The sequence below is a fragment of the Pristiophorus japonicus genome, chromosome Y (assembly GCF_044704955.1).
Source record: "Pristiophorus japonicus isolate sPriJap1 chromosome Y, sPriJap1.hap1, whole genome shotgun sequence".
Taxonomy (NCBI): Eukaryota; Metazoa; Chordata; class Chondrichthyes; family Pristiophoridae; genus Pristiophorus; species Pristiophorus japonicus.
In genome coordinates, this window is record NC_092011.1 from 38,110,080 (window position 1) to 38,130,040 (window position 19,961).

The 19,961-nt window shown below is 57.1% G+C and overlaps 1 protein-coding gene across 1 annotated transcript in view; it reads right to left on the reverse strand.

Moving 5' to 3' along the window:
• LOC139241122 (inactive dipeptidyl peptidase 10-like) overlaps window positions 1-19,961 on the reverse strand; it is a 104,521-nt gene that overhangs the window by 20,365 nt on the left and 64,195 nt on the right. The gene's annotated exons all lie outside the window — the stretch shown is intronic.

The window sequence follows — 19,961 nt, forward strand, 5'->3', positions numbered from 1 at the left end:
GTCAGTGATTGATCACACCCCCCGGTCAGTGATTGATCACCCCCCGGTCAGTGATTGATCACACCCCCGGTCAGTGATTGATCACCCCCCGGTCAGTGATTGATCACACCCCCCGGTCAGTGATTGATCACCCCCCCGGTCAGTGATTGATCACCCCCCCCGGTCAGTGATTGATCACACCCCCCCGGTCAGTGATTGATCACACCCCCCCGGTCAGTGATTGATCACACCCCCCCGGTCAGTGATTGATCACCCCCCGGTCAGTGATTGATCACACCTTCGGTCAGTGATTGATCACACCCCCCGGTCAGTGATTGATCACACCCCCGGTCAGTGATTGATCACCCCCCCGGTCAGTGATTGATCACACCCCCGGTCAGTGATTGATCACATCCCCCGGTCAGTGATTGATCACCCCCCCGGTCAGTGATTGATCACACCCCCCGGTCAGTGATTGATCACACCCCCCGGTCAGTGATTGATCACACCCCCGGTCAGTGATTGATCACACACCCCGGTCAGTGATTGATCACACCCCCCGGTCAGTGATTGATCACACCCCCCGGTCAGTGATTGATCACACCTCCCGGTCAGTGATTGATCACACCCCCCGGTCAGTGATTGATCACACCCCCCGGTCAGTGATTGATCACACCCCCCGGTCAGTGATTGATCACACCCCCTGGTCAGTGATTGGCCACACCCCCTGGTCAGTGATTGATCACACCCCCCGGTCAGTGATTGATCACCCCCCCCCGGTCAGTGATTGATCACCCCCCCGGTCAGTGATTGGCCACACCCCCCGGTCAGTGATTGATCACCCCCCGGTCAGTGATTGATCACACCCCCCGGTCAGTGATTGATCACACCCCCCCTGTCAGTGATTGATCACCCCCCGGTCAGTGATTGATCACACCCCCGGTCAGTGATTGATCACACCCCCCGGTCAGTGATTGATCACACCCCCCGGTCAGTGATTGATCACAAACCCGGTCAGTGATTGATCACACCCCCCGGTCAGTGATTGATCACCCCCCCCCCCCGGTCAGTTATTGATCACCCCGCCTGGTCAGTGATTGATCACCCCCCCCCCCCCCCCGGTCAGTGATTGATCACACCCCCCGGTCAGTGATTGATCACCCCCCCCCGGTCAGTGATTGATCACACCCCCCGGTCAGTGATTGATCACACCCCCGGTCAGTGATTGATCACCCCCCCGGTCAGTGATTGATCACACCCCCGGTCAGTGATTGATCACATCCCCCGGTCAGTGATTGATCACCCCCCCGGTCAGTGATTGATCACACCCCCCGGTCAGTGATTGATCACACCCCCCGGTCAGTGATTGATCACACCCCCGGTCAGTGATTGATCACACACCCCGGTCAGTGATTGATCACACCCCCCGGTCAGTGATTGATCACACCCCCCGGTCAGTGATTGATCACACCTCCCGGTCAGTGATTGATCACACCCCCCGGTCAGTGATTGATCACACCCCCCGGTCAGTGATTGATCACACCCCCCGGTCAGTGATTGATCACACCCCCTGGTCAGTGATTGGCCACACCCCCTGGTCAGTGATTGATCACACCCCCCGGTCAGTGATTGATCACCCCCCCCCGGTCAGTGATTGATCACCCCCCCGGTCAGTGATTGGCCACACCCCCCGGTCAGTGATTGATCACCCCCCGGTCAGTGATTGATCACACCCCCCGGTCAGTGATTGATCACACCCCCCCTGTCAGTGATTGATCACCCCCCCCCGGTCAGTGATTGATCACAAACCCGGTCAGTGATTGATCACACCCCCCGGTCAGTGATTGATCACACCCCCCGGTCAGTGATTGATCACAAACCCGGTCAGTGATTGATCACACCCCCCGGTCAGTGATTGATCACCCCCCCCCCCGGTCAGTTATTGATCACCCCGCCTGGTCAGTGATTGATCACCCCCCCCCCCCCCCGGTCAGTGATTGATCACACCCCCCGGTCAGTGATTGATCACCCCCCCCCGGTCAGTGATTGATCACACCCCCCGGTCAGTGATTGATCACACCCCCCGGTCAGTGATTGATCACCCCCCGGTCAGTGATTGATCACACCCCCCGGTCAGTGATTGATCACATCCCCCGGTCAGTGATTGATCACACCCCCCGGTCAGTGATTGATCACCCCCCGGTCAGTGATTGATCACACCCCCCGGTCAGTGATTGATCACCCCCCCCGGTCAGTGATTGATCACACCCCCCCGGTCAGTGATTGATCACACCCCCCCGGTCAGTGATTGATCACCACCCCGGTCAGTGATTGATCACACCCCCCCGGTCAGTGATTGATCACACCCCCCCGGTCAGTGATTGATCACACCCCCGGTCAGTGATTGATCACACCCCCCGGTCAGTGATTGATCACAGCCCCCGGTCAGTGATTGATCACACCCCCCCGGTCAGTGATTGATCACACCCCCGGTCAGTGATTGATCACACCCCCCGGTCAGTGATTGATCACACCCCCCGGTCAGTGATTGATCACACCCCCCGGTCAGTGATTGATCACACCCCCCGGTCAGTGATTGATCACCCCCCCGGTCAGTGATTGATCACACCCCCCCGGTCAGTGATTGATCACCCCCCGGTCAGTGATTGATCACACCCCCCCGGTCAGTGATTGATCACACCCCCCCGGTCAGTGATTGATCACACCCCCCCGGTCAGTGATTGATCACCCCCCGGTCAGTGATTGATCACACCCCCGGTCAGTGATTGATCACCCCCCGGTCAGTGATTGATCACCCCCCCCGGTCAGTGATTGATCACGCCCCCGGTCAGTGATTGATCACGCCCCCCCGGTCAGTGATTGATCATCCCCCGGTCAGTGATTGATCACACCTCCGGTCAGTGATTGATCACACCCCCCGGTCAGTGATTGATCACACCCCCGGTCAGTGATTGATCACCCCCCCGGTCAGTGATTGATCACACCCCCGGTCAGTGATTGATCACATCCCCCGGTCAGTGATTGATCACCCCCCCGGTCAGTGATTGATCACCCCCCCGGTCAGTGATTGATCACACCTCCCGGTCAGTGATTGATCACATCCCCCGGTCAGTGATTGATCACACCCCCCGGTCAGTGATTGATCACACCCCCCGGTCAGTGATTGATCACACCCCCCGGTCAGTGATTGATCACACCCCCCGGTCAGTGATTGATCACACCCCCCGGTCAGTGATTGATCACACCCCCCCGGTCAGTGATTGATCACCCCCCGGTCAGTGATTGATCACCCCCCCGGTCAGTGATTGATCACACCCCCCGGTCAGTGATTGATCACCCCCCGGTCAGTGATTGATCACCCCCCGGTCAGTGATTGATCACACCCCCCGGTCAGTGATTGATCACCCCCCCCCGGTCAGTGATTGATCACACCCCCCCGGTCAGTGATTGATCACACCCCCCGGTCAGTGATTGATCACACCCCCTGGTCAGTGATTGATCACACCCCCCGGTCAGTGATTGATCACACCCCCGGTCAGTGATTGATCACACCCCCCGGTCAGTGATTGATCACAAACCCGGTCAGTGATTGATCACACCCCCCGGTCAGTGATTGATCACCCCCCGGTCAGTGATTGATCACAAACCCGGTCAGTGATTGATCACACCCCCCGGTCAGTGATTGATCACAAACCCGGTCAGTGATTGATCACACCCCCCGGTCAGTGATTGATCACCCCCCCGGTCAGTGATTGATCACCCCCCCGGTCAGTGATTGATCACACCCCCGGTCAGTGATTGATCACCCCCCCCCCCCCCCGGTCAGTTATTGATCACCCCCCCCGGTCAGTGATTGATCACCCCCCCCCCCCCCCCCGGTCAGTGATTGATCACACCCCCCGGTCAGTGATTGATCACCCCCCCCCGGTCAGTGATTGATCACACCCCCCGGTCAGTGATTGATCACACCCCCCGGTCAGTGATTGATCACCCCCCCCCCGGTCAGTTATTGATCACCCCCCCGGTCAGTGATTGATCACCCCCCCCCCCCCCGGTCAGTGATTGATCACACCCCCCGGTCAGTGATTGATCACCCCCCCCCGGTCAGTGATTGATCACACCCCCCGGTCAGTGATTGATCACACCCCCCGGTCAGTGATTGATCACCCCCCCCCTGGTCAGTGATTGATCACACACCCTGGTCAGTGATTGATCACCCCCCCCGGTCAGTGATTGATCACACCCCCCCGGTCAGTGATTGATCATACCCCCCGGTCAGTGATTGATCACACCCCCGGTCAGTGATTGATCACACCCCCCGGTCAGTGATTGATCACACACCCCGGTCAGTGATTGATCACACCCCCGGTCAGTGATTGATCACACCCCCCAGTCAGTGATTGATCACACACCCTGGTCAGTGATTGATCACACCCCCGGTCAGTGATTGATCACCCCCCGGTCAGTGATTGATCACCCCCCGGTCAGTGATTGATCACACCCCCCGGTCAGTGATTGATCACCCCTCGATCAGTGGTCAGTCTCTCTCTCTCGGTCTGGTCAGTGGTCAGTTTCTCTCTCGGTCCGGTCAGTGGTCAGTCTCTCTCTCAGTCCGGTCAGTGGTCAGTCCCTCTCTCTTGGTCTGGTCAGTGGTCAGTCCCTCTCTCTTGGTCCGGTCAGTGGTCAGTCTCTATCTCGGTCCGGTCAGTGGTCAGCCTCTCTCTCAGCCTGGTGAGTGGTCAGTCTCTCTCTCTCAGTCTGGTCAGTCTCTCTCTCTCGGACCGGTCAGTGGTCAGTCTCGATCTCGGTCTGGGCAGTGGTCAGTCTCTCTCGCTCGGTCCAGTCAGTGGTCAGTCACTCTCTCAGTCTGGTCAGTGGTCAGTCTCTCTCTCTCGGTCCCGTCAGTGGTCAGTCTCACTCTCTCGGTCTGGGAAGTTGTCAGTCTCTCTCTCTGTCCAGTCAGTGGTCAGTCTCTCTCTCTCGGTCTGGTAAGTGGTCAGTTTCTCTCTCGGTCCGGTCAGTGGTCAGTCTCTCTCTCTCGGTCTGGTCAGTGGTCAGTTTCTCTCTCGGTCCGGTCAGTGGTCAGTCACTCTCTCTTGGTCCGGTCAGTGGTTAGTCCCTCTCTCTTGGTCCGGTCAGTAGTCAGCTGCTCTCTCAGCCTGGTGAGTGGTCAGTCTCTCTCTCGGTCCAGTCAGTGGTCAGTCTCTCTCTCTCTCGGTCTGGGCAGTGGTCAGTATCTCTCTCTCTCGGTCCGGTCAGTCTCTCTCTCTCGGTCTGGGCAGTGGTCAGTCTCTCTCTCTCTCGGTCTGGTCAGTGGTCAGTCTCTCTCTCTGTATGGTCAGTGGTCAGTCTATCTCTCATTCGGTCTAGACAGTGGTCAGTCTCTCTCTCTCTCGGTCTGGGCAGTGGTCAGTCTCTCTCTCGGCCCAGTCAGTGGTCAGTCTCTCTCTCTGTACGGTCAGTAGTCAGTCTCTCTCTCTCGGCCTGGGCAGTGGTCAGTCTCTCTCTCGGTCCGGTCAGTGGTCAGTCTCTCTCTCTCTCGGTCTGGACAGTGGTCAGTCTCTCTCTCTCGGTCCGGTCAGTGGTCAGTCTCTCTCTCTCTAGGTCCGGTCAGTGGTCAGTCTCTCTCTCTCGGTCACCTCAGTAGTCAGTCTCTCTCTCTCGGTCACCTCAGTGGTCAGTCTCTCTCTCTCAGTCCAGTCAGTGGTCAGTCTCTCTCTCTCTCGGTCTGGTCAGTGGTCAGTCTCTCTCTCTCGGTCTGGTCAGTGGTCAGTCTCTCTCTCGGTCCAGTCTGTGGTCAGTCTCTCTCTCTGTCCGGTCAGTCTCTCTATCGGTCCGGTCAGTGGTCAGTCTCTCTCCCTGTATGGTCAGTAGTCAGTCTCTCTCTCTCGGTCTGGGCAATGGTCAGTCTCTCTCTCGGTCCGGTCAGTGGTCAGTCTCTCTCTCTCTCGTTCTGGGCAGTGGTCAGTCTCTCTCTCTCTCAGACAGGTCAGTGGTCAGTCTCTCTCTCTTGCTCCGGTCAGTGGTCAGTCTCTCTCTCTCGGTCCGGTCAGTGGTCAGTCACTCTCTCGGTCTGGTCAGTGGTCAGTCTCTCTCTATCGGTCTGGCCAGTGGTCAGTCTCTCTCTCTGTACGGTGAGTAGTCTCTCTCTCTCTCTCGGACCAGTCAGTGGTCAGTCTCTCTCTCTCGGTCTGGGCAGTGGTCAGTCTCTCTCTCCGTCTGGTCAGTGGCCAGTCTCTCTCTCTGTACAGTCAGTGGTCAGTCTCTCTCTCTCTCTCGGTCCGGTCAGTGGTCAGTCTCTCTCTCTGTGTCTGGTCATTGGTCAGTCTCTCTCTCTCAGTCCGGTCAGTGGTCAGTCTCTCTCTCTCTCAGTCCGGTCAGTGGTCATTATCTCTCTCTCTCGGTCCTATCAGTGGTCAGTCTCTCTCTCGATCCGGTCAGTGGTCAGTCTCCCTCTCTCGGTCCGGTCAGTGGTCAGTCTCTCTCTCGGCCCGGTCAGTGATCAGTCTCTCTCTATCGGTCCGGTCAGTGGTCAGTCTCTCGCTCTCTCGGTCTGGGCAGTGGTCAGTCTCTCTCTCTCTCGGACCGGTCAGTGGTCAGTCTCTCTCTCTCGGTCTGGGCAGTGGTCAGTCTCTCTCTCTGTACTGTCAGTAGTCAGTCTCTCTCTCTCGGTCTGGGCAGTGGTCAGTCTCTCTCTCGGTCCGGTTAGTGGTCAGTCTCTCTCTCTCTCTCGGTCTGGGCAGTGGTCAGTCTCTCTCTCTCGGTTCGGTCAGTGGTCAGTCTCTCTCTCTCACGGTCCGGTCAGTGGTCAGTCTCTCTCTCTCGGTCACCTCAGTGGTCAGTCTCTCTCTCTCGGTCACCTCAGTGGTCAGTCTCTCTCTCTCTCTGTCCAGTCAGTGGTCAGTCTCTCTCTCTCTTGGTCCGGTCAGTGGTCAGTCTCTCTCTCTCGGTCTGGTCAGTGGTCAGTCCCTCTCTCGGTCCAGTCAGTGGTCAGTCTCTCTCTCTGTCCGGTCAGTGGTCAGTATCTCTCTCTCTCAGTCCGGTCAGTGGTCAGTATCTCTCTCTCTCTCGGTCCGGTCAGTGGTCAGTCTCTCTCTCGGTCCGGTCAGTGGTCAGTTTCTCTCTCTCGGTCCGGTCAGTTGTCAGTCTCTCTCTCGGCCCGGTCAGTGGTCAGTCTCTCTCTCTGTACAGTCAGTGGTCAGTCTCTCTCTCTGTACGGTCAGTGGTCAGTCTCTCTCTCTCTCTCGGTCTGGTCAGTGGTCAGTCTCTCTCTCAGTCTGGGCAGTGGTCAGTCTCTCTCTCTCGGTCCGGTCAGTGGTCAGTCTCTCGCTATCTCGGTCTGGGCAGTGGTCAGTCTCTCTCTCTCTCGGTCCGGTCAGTGGTCAGTCTCTCTCTCTCGGTCACCTCAGTGGTCAGTCTCTCTCTCTCAGTCACCTCAGTGGTCAGTCTCTCTCTCGGTCCAGTCAGTGGTCAGTCTCTCTCTCTGTCCGGTCAGTGGTCAGTATCTCTCTCTCAGTCCGGTCAGTGGTCAGTATCTCCTCTCTCGGTCCGGTCAGTGGTCAATCTCTCTCTCAGTCCGGTTAGTGGTCAGTTTCTCTCTCTCGGTCCGGTCAGTGGTCAGTCTCTCTCTCGGCCCGGTCAGTGGTCAGTCTCTCTATCGGTCCGGTCAGTGGTCAGTCTCTCTCTCTGTACGGTCAGTAGTCAGTCTCTCTCTCTTGATCTGGGCAGTTGTCAGTCTCTCTCTCGGTCCGGTCAGTGGTCAGTCTCTCTCTCTCTCGGTCTGGGCAGTGGTCAGTCTCTCTTTCTCAGTCCGGTCAGTGGTCAGTCTCTCTCTCTCGGTCCGGTCAGTGGTCAGTCTCTCTCTCTCAGTCCGGTCAGTGGTCAGTCTCTCTCTCTCGGTCCGGTCAGTGGTCAGTCTCTCTCTCTCTCTTGGTCTTTTCAGTGGTCAGTCTCTCTCTCTCGGTCCGGTCAGTAGTCAGTCTCTCTCTCTCGGCCCGGTCAGTGGTCAGTCTCTCTCTCTCTCTCGGTCTGGGCAGTGGTCAGTCTCTCTCTCTCGGTCCGGTCAGTGGTCAGTCTCTCTCTCTCGGTCCGGTCAGTGGTCAGTCTCTCTCTCTCTCGGTCTGGGCAGTGGTCAGTCTCTCTTTCTCAGTCCGGTCAGTGGTCAGTCTCTCTCTCTCGGTCCGGTCAGTGGTCAGTCTCTCTCTCTCAGTCCGGTCAGTGGTCAGTCTCTCTCTCTCGGTCCGGTCAGTGGTCAGTCTCTCTCTCTCTCTTGGTCTTTTCAGTGGTCAGTCTCTCTCTCTCGGTCCGGTCAGTAGTCAGTCTCTCTCTCTCGGCCCGGTCAGTGGTCAGTCTCTCTCTCTCTCGGTCTGGGCAGTGGTCAGTCTCTCTCTCTCGGTCCGGTCAGTGGTCAGTCTCTCTCTCTCGGTCCGGTCAGTGGTCAGTCTCTCTCTCTCTCTCGGTCTTTTCACTGGTCAGTCTCTCTCTCTCTAGGTCCGGTCAGTGGTCAGTCTCTCTCTCTCGGTCACCTCAGTGGTCAGTCTCTCTCTCTCGGTCACCTCAGTGGTCAGTCTCTCTCTCTCGGTCCAGTCAGTGGTCAGTATCTCTCTCTCTCGGTCCGGTCAGTGGTCAGTCTCTCTCTCTCGGTCCGGTCAGTGGTCAGTCTCTCTCTCTCAGACAGGTCAGTGGTCAGTCTCTCTCTCTTGGTCCGGTCAGTGGTCAGTCTCTCTCTCTCGGTCCGGTCAGTGGTCAGTCACTCTCTCGGTCTGGTCAGTGGTCAGTCTCTCGCTATCGGTCTGGCCAGTGGTCAGTCTCTCTCTCTGTACGGTGAGTAGTCAGTCTCTCTCTCTCGGACCGGTCAGTGGTCAGTCTCTCTCTCTCTCTCGGACCGGTCAGTGGTCAGTCTCTCTCTCTCGGTTTGGGCAGTGGTCAGTCTCTCTCTCCGTCTGGTCAGTGGCCAGTCTCTCTCTCTGTACAGTCAGTGGTCAGTCTCTCTCTGTCTCGGTCTGGTCAGTGGTCAGTCTCTCTCTCTCAGTCTGGTCATTGGTCAGTCTCTCTCTCTCGGTCCGGTCAGTGGTCAGTCTCTCTCTCTCTCAGTCCGGTCAGTGGTCATTATCTCTCTCTCTCGGTCCTGTCAGTGGTCAGTCTCTCTCTCGATCCGGTCAGTGGTCAGTCTCTCTCTCTCTCGGTCTGGGCAGTGGTCAGTCTCTCTCTCTCGGTTCGGTCAGTGGTCAGTCTCTCTCTCTCGGTCCGGTCAGTGGTCAGTCTCTCTCTCTCGGTCTGGTCAGTGGTCAGTCTCTCTCTCGGTCCAGTCAGTGGTCAGTATCTCTCTCTCGGTCCGGTCAGTGGTCATATCTCTCTCTCGGTCCGGTCAGTGGTAAGTCTCTCTCTCGGTCCGGTCAGTAGTCAGTCTCTCTCTCTCGGACCGGTCAGTGGTCAGTCTCTCTCTCTCTCGGACCGGTCAGTGGTCAGTCTCTCTCTCTCTCGGTCTGGGCAGTGGTCAATCTCTCTCTCTGTTGGTCTGGTCAGTGGTCAGTCTCTCTCTCTGTACGGTCAGTGGTCAGTCTCTCTCTATCTCTCGGTCCGGTCAGTGGTCAGTCTCTCTCTCTGTACGGTCAGTGGTCAGTCTCTCTCTCTTGGTCCGGTCAGTGGTCAGTCTCTCGCTCTCTCGGTCCTAGCAGTGGTCAGTCTCTCTCTCTCTCGGTCCGGTCAGTGGTCAGTCTCTCTCTCTCAGTCTGGGCAGTGGTCAGTCTCTCTCTCTCTCTAGGTCTGGTCAGTGGTCAGTCTCTCTCTCTCGGTCACCTCAGTGGTAAGTCTCTCTCTCTCGGGCTGGTCAGTGGTCAGTCTCTCTCTCTCGGTCCAGTCAGTGGTCAGTCTCTCTCTCTCTCGGTCTGGTCAGTGGTCAGTCTCTCTCTCGGTCCAGTCAGTGGTCAGTCTCTCTCTCTGTCCGGTCAGTGGTCAGTATCTCTCTCTCTCAGTCCAGTCAGTGGTCAGTATCTCTCTCTCTTGGTCCGGTCAGTGGTCAGTCTCTCTCTCGGTCCGGTCAGTGGTCAGTTTCTCTCTCTCGGTCCGGTCAGTGGTCAGTCTCTCTCTCGTCCCGGTCAGTGGTCAGTCTCTCTATCGGTCCAGTCAGTGGTCAGTCTCTCTTTCTGTACGGTCAGTCTCTCTCTCTCGGTCTGGGCAGTGGTCAGTCTCTCTCTCGGTCCGGTCAGTGGTCAGTCTCTCTCTCTCTCGGTCTGGGCAGTGGTCAGTCTCTCTCTCGGCCCGGTCAGTGATCAGTCTCTCTCTCTCGGTCCGGTCAGTGGTCAGTCTCTCTCTCTCTCTCGGTCTTTTCACTGGTCAGTATCTCTCTCTCTAGGTCCGGTCAGTGGTCAGTCTCTCTCGGTCACCTCAGTGGTCAGTCTCTCTCTCTCGGTCACCTCAGTGGTCAGTCTCTCTCTCTCGGTCCAGTCAGTGGTCAGTATCTCTCTCTCTCGGTCCGGTCAGTGGTCAGTCTCTCTCTCTCGGTCCGGTCAGTGGTCAGTCTCTCTCTCTCAGACAGGTCAGTGGTCAGTCTCTCTCTCTTGGTCCGGTCAGTGGTCAGTCTCTCTCTCTCGGTCCGGTCAGTGGTCAGTCACTCTCTCGGTCTGGTCAGTGGTCAGTCTCTCGCTATCGGTCTGGCCAGTGGTCAGTCTCTCTCTCTGTACGGTGAGTAGTCAGTCTCTCTCTCTCGGACCGGTCAGTGGTCAGTCTCTCTCTCTCTCTCGGACCGGTCAGTGGTCAGTCTCTCTCTCTCGGTTTGGGCAGTGGTCAGTCTCTCTCTCCGTCTGGTCAGTGGCCAGTCTCTCTCTCTATACAGTCAGTGGTCAGTCTCTCTCTCTCTCGGTCTGGTCAGTGGTCAGTCTCTCTCTCTCAGTCTGGTCATTGGTCAGTCTCTCTCTCTCGGTCCGGTCAGTGGTCAGTCTCTCTCTCTCTCAGTCCGGTCAGTGGTCATTATCTCTCTCTCTCGGTCCTGTCAGTGGTCAGTCTCTCTCTCGATCCGGTCAGTGGTCAGTCTCTCTCTCTCTCGGTCTGGGCAGTGGTCAGTCTCTCTCTCTCGGTTCGGTCAGTGGTCAGTCTCTCTCTCTCGGTCCGGTCAGTGGTCAGTCTCTCTCTCTCGGTCTGGTCAGTGGTCAGTCTCTCTCTCGGTCCAGTCAGTGGTCAGTATCTCTCTCTCGGTCCGGTCAGTGGTCATATCTCTCTCTCGGTCCGGTCAGTGGTAAGTCTCTCTCTCGGTCCGGTCAGTAGTCAGTCTCTCTCTCTCGGACCGGTCAGTGGTCAGTCTCTCTCTCTCTCAGACCGGTCAGTGGTCAGTCTCTCTCTCTCTCGGTCTGGGCAGTGGTCAATCTCTCTCTCTGTTGGTCTGGTCAGTGGTCAGTCTCTCTCTCTGTACGGTCAGTGGTCAGTCTCTCTCTATCTCTCGGTCCGGTCAGTGGTCAGTCTCTCTCTCTGTACGGTCAGTGGTCAGTCTCTCTCTCTCGGTCTGGTCAGTGGTCAGTCTCTCTCTCGGTCCAGTCAGTGGTCAGTATCTCTCTCTCGGTCCGGTCAGTGGTCATATCTCTCTCTCGGTCCGGTCAGTGGTAAGTCTCTCTCTCGGTCCGGTCAGTAGTCAGTCTCTCTCTCTCGGACCGGTCAGTGGTCAGTCTCTCTCTCTTCCGGACCGGTCAGTGGTCAGTCTCTCTCTCTCTCGGTCTGGGCAGTGGTCAATCTCTCTCTCTGTTGGTCTGGTCAGTGGTCAGTCTCTCTCTCTCGGTCCGGTCAGTGGTCAGTCTCTATCTCTCGGTCCGGTCAGTGGTCAGTCTCTCTCTCTTGGTCCGGTCAGTGGTCAGTCTCTCTCTCTCGGTCCAGTCAGTGGTCAGTCACTCTCTCGGTCTGGTCAGTGGTCAGTCTCTCGCTATCGGTCTGGCCAGTGGTCAGTCTCTCTCTCTGTACGGTGAGTAGTCAGTCTCTCTCTCTCGGACCGGTCAGTGGTCAGTCTCTCTCTCTCTCTTGCTCCGGTCAGTGGTCAGTCTCTCTCTCTCGGTCCGGTCAGTGGTCAGTCACTCTCTCGGTCTGGTCAGTGGTCAGTCTCTCTCTATCGGTCTGGCCAGTGGTCAGTCTCTCTCTCTGTACGGTGAGTAGTCTCTCTCTCTCTCTCGGACCAGTCAGTGGTCAGTCTCTCTCTCTCGGTCTGGGCAGTGGTCAGTCTCTCTCTCCGTCTGGTCAGTGGCCACTCTCTCTCTGTACAGTCAGTGGTCAGTCTCTCTCTCTCTCGGTCCGGTCAGTGGTCAGTCTCTCTCTCTGTGTCTGGTCATTGGTCAGTCTCTCTCTCTCGGTCCGGTCAGTGGTCAGTCTCTCTCTCTCTCAGTCCGGTCAGTGGTCATTATCTCTCTCTCTCGGTCCTATCAGTGGTCAGTCTCTCTCTCGATCCGGTCAGTGGTCAGTCTCCCTCTCTCGGTCCGGTCAGTGGTCAGTCTCTCTCTCGGCCCGGTCAGTGATCAGTCTCTCTCTATCGGTCCGGTCAGTGGTCAGTCTCTCGCTCTCTCGGTCTGGGCAGTGGTCAGTCTCTCTCTCTCTCGGACCGGTCAGTGGTCAGTCTCTCTCTCTCGGTCTGGGCAGTGGTCAGTCTCTCTCTCTTTACTGTCAGTAGTCAGTCTCTCTCTCTCGGTCTGGGCAGTGGTCAGTCTCTCTCTCGGTCCGGTTAGTGGTCAGTCTCTCTCTCTCTCTCGGTCTGGGCAGTGGTCAGTCTCTCTCTCTCGGTTCGGTCAGTGGTCAGTCTCTCTCTCTCACGGTCCGGTCAGTGGTCAGTCTCTCTCTCTCGGTCACCTCAGTGGTCAGTCTCTCTCTCTCGGTCACCTCAGTGGTCAGTCTCTCTCTCTCTCTGTCCAGTCAGTGGTCAGTCTCTCTCTCTCTTGGTCCGGTCAGTGGTCAGTCTCTCTCTCTCGGTCTGGTCAGTGGTCAGTCCCTCTCTCGGTCCAGTCAGTGGTCAGTCTCTCTCTCTGTCCGGTCAGTGGTCAGTATCTCTCTCTCTCAGTCCGGTCAGTGGTCAGTATCTCTCTCTCTCTCGGTCCGGTCAGTGGTCAGTCTCTCTCTCGGTCCGGTCAGTGGTCAGTTTCTCTCTCTCGGTCCGGTCAGTTGTCAGTCTCTCTCTCGGCCCGGTCAGTGGTCAGTCTCTCTCTCTGTACAGTCAGTGGTCAGTCTCTCTCTCTGTACGGTCAGTGGTCAGTCTCTCTCTCTCTCTCGGTCTGGTCAGTGGTCAGTCTCTCTCTCAGTCTGGGCAGTGGTCAGTCTCTCTCTCTCGGTCCGGTCAGTGGTCAGTCTCTCGCTATCTCGGTCTGGGCAGTGGTCAGTCTCTCTCTCTCTCGGTCCGGTCAGTGGTCAGTCTCTCTCTCTCGGTCACCTCAGTGGTCAGTCTCTCTCTCTCAGTCACCTCAGTGGTCAGTCTCTCTCTCGGTCCAGTCAGTGGTCAGTCTCTCTCTCTGTCCGGTCAGTGGTCAGTATCTCTCTCTCAGTCCGGTCAGTGGTCAGTATCTCCTCTCTCGGTCCGGTCAGTGGTCAATCTCTCTCTCAGTCCGGTTAGTGGTCAGTTTCTCTCTCTCGGTCCGGTCAGTGGTCAGTCTCTCTCTCGGCCCGGTCAGTGGTCAGTCTCTCTATCGGTCCGGTCAGTGGTCAGTCTCTCTCTCTGTACGGTCAGTAGTCAGTCTCTCTCTCTTGATCTGGGCAGTTGTCAGTCTCTCTCTCGGTCCGGTCAGTGGTCAGTCTCTCTCTCTCTCGGTCTGGGCAGTGGTCAGTCTCTCTTTCTCAGTCCGGTCAGTGGTCAGTCTCTCTCTCTCGGTCCGGTCAGTGGTCAGTCTCTCTCTCTCAGTCCGGTCAGTGGTCAGTCTCTCTCTCTCGGTCCGGTCAGTGGTCAGTCTCTCTCTCTCTCTTGGTCTTTTCAGTGGTCAGTCTCTCTCTCTCGGTCCGGTCAGTAGTCAGTCTCTCTCTCTCGGCCCGGTCAGTGGTCAGTCTCTCTCTCTGTACGGTCAGTAGTCAGTCTCTCTCTCTCGGCCTGGGCAGTGGTCAGTCTCTCTCTCGGTCCGGTCAGTGGTCAGTCTCTCTCTCTCTCGGTCTGGGCAGTGGTCAGTCTCTCTCTCTCGGTCCGGTCAGTGGTCAGTCTCTCTCTCTCGGTCCGGTCAGTGGTCAGTCTCTCTCTCTCTCTCGGTCTTTTCACTGGTCAGTCTCTCTCTCTCTAGGTCCGGTCAGTGGTCAGTCTCTCTCTCTCGGTCACCTCAGTGGTCAGTCTCTCTCTCTCGGTCACCTCAGTGGTCAGTCTCTCTCTCTCGGTCCAGTCAGTGGTCAGTATCTCTCTCTCTCGGTCCGGTCAGTGGTCAGTCTCTCTCTCTCGGTCCGGTCAGTGGTCAGTCTCTCTCTCTCAGACAGGTCAGTGGTCAGTCTCTCTCTCTCAGACAGGTCAGTGGTCAGTCTCTCTCTCTCGGTCCGGTCAGTGGTCAGTCACTCTCTCGGTCTGGTCAGTGGTCAGTCTCTCGCTATCGGTCTGGCCAGTGGTCAGTCTCTCTCTCTGTACGGTGAGTAGTCAGTCTCTCTCTCTCGGACCGGTCAGTGGTCAGTCTCTCTCTCTCTCTCGGACCGGTCAGTGGTCAGTCTCTCTCTCTCGGTTTGGGCAGTGGTCAGTCTCTCTCTCCGTCTGGTCAGTGGCCAGTCTCTCTCTCTGTACAGTCAGTGGTCAGTCTCTCTCTCTCTCGGTCTGGTCAGTGGTCAGTCTCTCTCTCTCAGTCTGGTCATTGGTCAGTCTCTCTCTCTCGGTCCGGTCAGTGGTCAGTCTCTCTCTCTCTCAGTCCGGTCAGTGGTCATTATCTCTCTCTCTCGGTCCTGTCAGTGGTCAGTCTCTCTCTCGATCCGGTCAGTGGTCAGTCTCTCTCTCTCTCGGTCTGGGCAGTGGTCAGTCTCTCTCTCTCGGTTCGGTCAGTGGTCAGTCTCTCTCTCTCGGTCCGGTCAGTGGTCAGTCTCTCTCTCTCGGTCTGGTCAGTGGTCAGTCTCTCTCTCGGTCCAGTCAGTGGTCAGTATCTCTCTCTCGGTCCGGTCAGTGGTCATATCTCTCTCTAGGTCCGGTCAGTGGTAAGTCTCTCTCTCGGTCCGGTCAGTAGTCAGTCTCTCTCTCTCGGACCGGTCAGTGGTCAGTCTCTCTCTCTCTCGGACCGGTCAGTGGTCAGTCTCTCTCTCTCTCGGTCTGGGCAGTGGTCAATCTCTCTCTCTGTTGGTCTGGTCAGTGGTCAGTCTCTCTCTCTGTACGGTCAGTGGTCAGTCTCTCTCTATCTCTCGGTCCGGTCAGTGGTCAGTCTCTCTCTCTGTACGGTCAGTGGTCAGTCTCTCTCTCTTGGTCCGGTCAGTGGTCAGTCTCTCGCTCTCTCGGTCCTAGCAGTGGTCAGTCTCTCTCTCTCTCGGTCCGGTCAGTGGTCAGTCTCTCTCTCTCAGTCTGGGCAGTGGTCAGTCTCTCTCTCTCTCTAGGTCTGGTCAGTGGTCAGTCTCTCTCTCTCTCGGTCACCTCAGTGGTAAGTCTCTCTCTCTCGGGCTGGTCAGTGGTCAGTCTCTCTCTCTCGGTCCAGTCAGTGGTCAGTCTCTCTCTCTCTCGGTCTGGTCAGTGGTCAGTCTCTCTCTCGGTCCGGTCAGTGGTCAGTCTCTCTCTCTCTCGGTCTGGGCAGTGGTCAGTCTCTCTCTCGGCCCGGTCAGTGATCAGTCTCTCTCTCTCGGTCCGGTCAGTGGTCAGTCTCTCTCTCTCTCTCGGTCTTTTCACTGGTCAGTATCTCTCTCTCTAGGTCCGGTCAGTGGTCAGTCTCTCTCGGTCACCTCAGTGGTCAGTCTCTCTCTCTCGGTCTGGTCAGTGGTCAGTCTCTCTCTCGGTCCGGTCAGTGGTCAGTCTCTCTCTCTCTCGGTCTGGGCAGTGGTCAGTCTCTCTCTCGGCCCGGTCAGTGATCAGTCTCTCTCTCTCGGTCCGGTCAGTGGTCAGTCTCTCTCTCTCTCTCGGTCTTTTCACTGGTCAGTATCTCTCTCTCTAGGTCCGGTCAGTGGTCAGTCTCTCTCGGTCACCTCAGTGGTCAGTCTCTCTCTCTCGGTCACCTCAGTGGTCAGTCTCTCTCTCTCGGTCCAGTCAGTGGTCAGTATCTCTCTCTCTCGGTCCGGTCAGTGGTCAGTCTCTCTCTCTCGGTCCGGTCAGTGGTCAGTCTCTCTCTCTCAGACAGGTCAGTGGTCAGTCTCTCTCTCTTGGTCCGGTCAGTGGTCAGTCTCTCTCTCTCGGTCCGGTCAGTGGTCAGTCACTCTCTCGGTCTGGTCAGTGGTCAGTCTCTCGCTATCGGTCTGGCCAGTGGTCAGTCTCTCTCTCTGTACGGTGAGTAGTCAGTCTCTCTCTCTCGGACCGGTCAGTGGTCAGTCTCTCTCTCTCTCTCGGACCGGTCAGTGGTCAGTCTCTCTCTCTCGGTTTGGGCAGTGGTCAGTCTCTCTCTCCGTCTGGTCAGTGGCCAGTCTCTCTCTCTATACATTCAGTGGTCAGTCTCTCTCTCTCTCGGTCTGGTCAGTGGTCAGTCTCTCTCTCTCAGTCTGGTCATTGGTCAGTCTCTCTCTCTCGGTCCGGTCAGTGGTCAGTCTCTCTCTCTCTCGGTTCTGTCAGTGGTCAGTCTCTCTCTCGATCCGGTCAGTGGTCAGTCTCTCTCTCTCTCGGTCTGGGCAGTGGTCAGTCTCTCTCTCTCGGTTCGGTCAGTGGTCAGTCTCTCTCTCTCTCGGTCCGGTCAGTGGTCAGTCTCTCTCTCTCGGTCTGGTCAGTGGTCAGTCTCTCTCTCGGTCCAGTCAGTGGTCAGTATCTCTCTCTCGGTCCGGTCAGTGGTCATATCTCTCTCTCGGTCCGGTCAGTGGTAAGTCTCTCTCTCGGTCCGGTCAGTAGTCAGTCTCTCTCTCTCGGACCGGTCAGTGGTCAGTCTCTCTCTCTCTCGGACCGGTCAGTGGTCAGTCTCTCTCTCTCTCGGTCTGGGCAGTGGTCAATCTCTCTCTCTGTTGGTCTGGTCAGTGGTCAGTCTCTCTCTCTGTACGGTCAGTGGTCAGTCTCTCTCTATCTCTCGGTCCGGTCAGTGGTCAGTCTCTCTCTCTGTACGGTCAGTGGTCAGTCTCTCTCTCTCGGTCTGGTCAGTGGTCAGTCTCTCTCTCGGTCCAGTCAGTGGTCAGTATCTCTCTCTCGGTCCGGTCAGTGGTCATATCTCTCTCTCGGTCCGGTCAGTGGTAAGTCTCTCTCTCGGTCCGGTCAGTAGTCAGTCTCTCTCTCTCGGACCGGTCAGTGGTCAGTCTCTCTCTCTCTCGGACCGGTCAGTGGTCAGTCTCTCTCTCTCTCGGTCTGGGCAGTGGTCAATCTCTCTCTCTGTTGGTCTGGTCAGTGGTCAGTCTCTCTCTCTCGGTCCGGTCAGTGGTCAGTCTCTCTCTCCCAGACAGGTCAGTGGTCAGTCTCTCTCTCTTGGTCCGGTCAGTGGTCAGTCTCTCTCTCTCGGTCCGGTCAGTGGTCAGTCACTCTCTCGGTCTGGTCAGTGGTCAGTCTCTCGCTATCGGTCTGGCCAGTGGTCAGTCTCTCTCTCTGTACGGTGAGTAGTCAGTCTCTCTCTCTCGGACCGGTCAGTGGTCAGTCTCTCTCTCTCTCTTGCTCCGGTCAGTGGTCAGTCTCTCTCTCTCGGTCCGGTCAGTGGTCAGTCACTCTCTCGGTCTGGTCAGTGGTCAGTCTCTCTCTATCGGTCTGGCCAGTGGTCAGTCTCTCTCTCTCTGTACGGTGAGTAGTCTCTCTCTCTCTCTCGGACCAGTCAGTGGTCAGTCTCTCTCTCTCGGTCTGGGCAGTGGTCAGTCTCTCTCTCCGTCTGGTCAGTGGCCAGTCTCTCTCTCTGTACAGTCAGTGGTCAGTCTCTCTCTCTCTCGGTCCGGTCAGTGGTCAGTCTCTCTCTCTGTGTCTGGTCATTGGTCAGTCTCTCTCTCTCGGTCCGGTCAGTGGTCAGTCTCTCTCTCTCTCAGTCCGGTCAGTGGTCATTATCTCTCTCTCTCGGTCCTATCAGTGGTCAGTCTCTCTCTCGATCCGGTCAGTGGTCAGTCTCCCTCTCTCGGTCCGGTCAGTGGTCAGTCTCTCTCTCGGCCCGGTCAGTGATCAGTCTCTCTCTATCGGTCCGGTCAGTGGTCAGTCTCTCGCTCTCTCGGTCTGGGCAGTGGTCAGTCTCTCTCTCTCTCGGACCGGTCAGTGGTCAGTCTCTCTCTCTCGGTCTGGGCAGTGGTCAGTCTCTCTCTCTGTACTGTCAGTAGTCAGTCTCTCTCTCTCGGTCTGGGCAGTGGTCAGTCTCTCTCTCGGTCCGGTTAGTGGTCAGTCTCTCTCTCTCTCTCGGTCTGGGCAGTGGTCAGTCTCTCTCTCTCGGTTCGGTCAGTGGTCAGTCTCTCTCTCTCACGGTCCGGTCAGTGGTCAGTCTCTCTCTCTCGGTCACCTCAGTGGTCAGTCTCTCTCTCTCGGTCACCTCAGTGGTCAGTCTCTCTCTCTCTCTGTCCAGTCAGTGGTCAGTCTCTCTCTCTCTTGGTCCGGTCAGTGGTCAGTCTCTCTCTCTCGGTCTGGTCAGTGGTCAGTCCCTCTCTCGGTCCAGTCAGTGGTCAGTCTCTCTCTCTGTCCGGTCAGTGGTCAGTATCTCTCTCTCTCAGTCCGGTCAGTGGTCAGTATCTCTCTCTCTCTCGGTCCGGTCAGTGGTCAGTCTCTCTCTCGGTCCGGTCAGTGGTCAGTTTCTCTCTCTCGGTCCGGTCAGTTGTCAGTCTCTCTCTCGGCCCGGTCAGTGGTCAGTCTCTCTCTCTGTACAGTCAGTGGTCAGTCTCTCTCTCTGTACGGTCAGTGGTCAGTCTCTCTCTCTCTCTCGGTCTGGTCAGTGGTCAGTCTCTCTCTCAGTCTGGGCAGTGGTCAGTCTCTCTCTCTCGGTCCGGTCAGTGGTCAGTCTCTCGCAATCTCGGTCTGGGCAGTGGTCAGTCTCTCTCTCTCTCGGTCCGGTCAGTGGTCAGTCTCTCTCTCTCGGTCACCTCAGTGGTCAGTCTCTCTCTCTCAGTCACCTCAGTGGTCAGTCTCTCTCTCGGTCCAGTCAGTGGTCAGTCTCTCTCTCTGTCCGGTCAGTGGTCAGTATCTCTCTCTCAGTCCGGTCAGTGGTCAGTATCTCCTCTCTCGGTCCGGTCAGTGGTCAATCTCTCTCTCAGTCCGGTTAGTGGTCAGTTTCTCTCTCTCGGTCCGGTCAGTGGTCAGTCTCTCTCTCGGCCCGGTCAGTGGTCAGTCTCTCTATCGGTCCGGTCAGTGGTCAGTCTCTCTTTCTGTACGGTCAGTAGTCAGTCTCTCTCTCTTGATCTGGGCAGTTGTCAGTCTCTCTCTCGGTCCGGTCAGTGGTCAGTCTCTCTCTCTCTCGGTCTGGGCAGTGGTCAGTCTCTCTTTCTCAGTCCGGTCAGTGGTCAGTCTCTCTCTCTCGGTCCGGTCAGTGGTCAGTCTCTCTCTCTCAGTCCGGTCAGTGGTCAGTCTCTCTCTCTCGGTCCGGTCAGTGGTCAGTCTCTCTCTCTCTCTTGGTCTTTTCAGTGGTCAGTCTCTCTCTCTCGGTCCGGTCAGTAGTCAGTCTCTCTCTCTCGGCCCGGTCAGTGGTCAGTCTCTCTCTCTGTACGGTCAGTAGTCAGTCTCTCTCTCTCGGCCTGGGCAGTGGTCAGTCTCTCTCTCGGTCCGGTCAGTGGTCAGTCTCTCTCTCTGTGTCTGGTCATTGGTCAGTCTCTCTCTCTCGGTCCGGTCAGTGGTCAGTCTCTCTCTCTCTCTGTCCGGTCAGTGGTCATTATCTCTCTCTCTCGGTCCTATCAGTGGTCAGTCTCTCTCTCGATCCGGTCAGTGGTCAGTCTCCCTCTCTCGGTCCGGTCAGTGGTCAGTCTCTCTCTCGGCCCGGTCAGTGATCAGT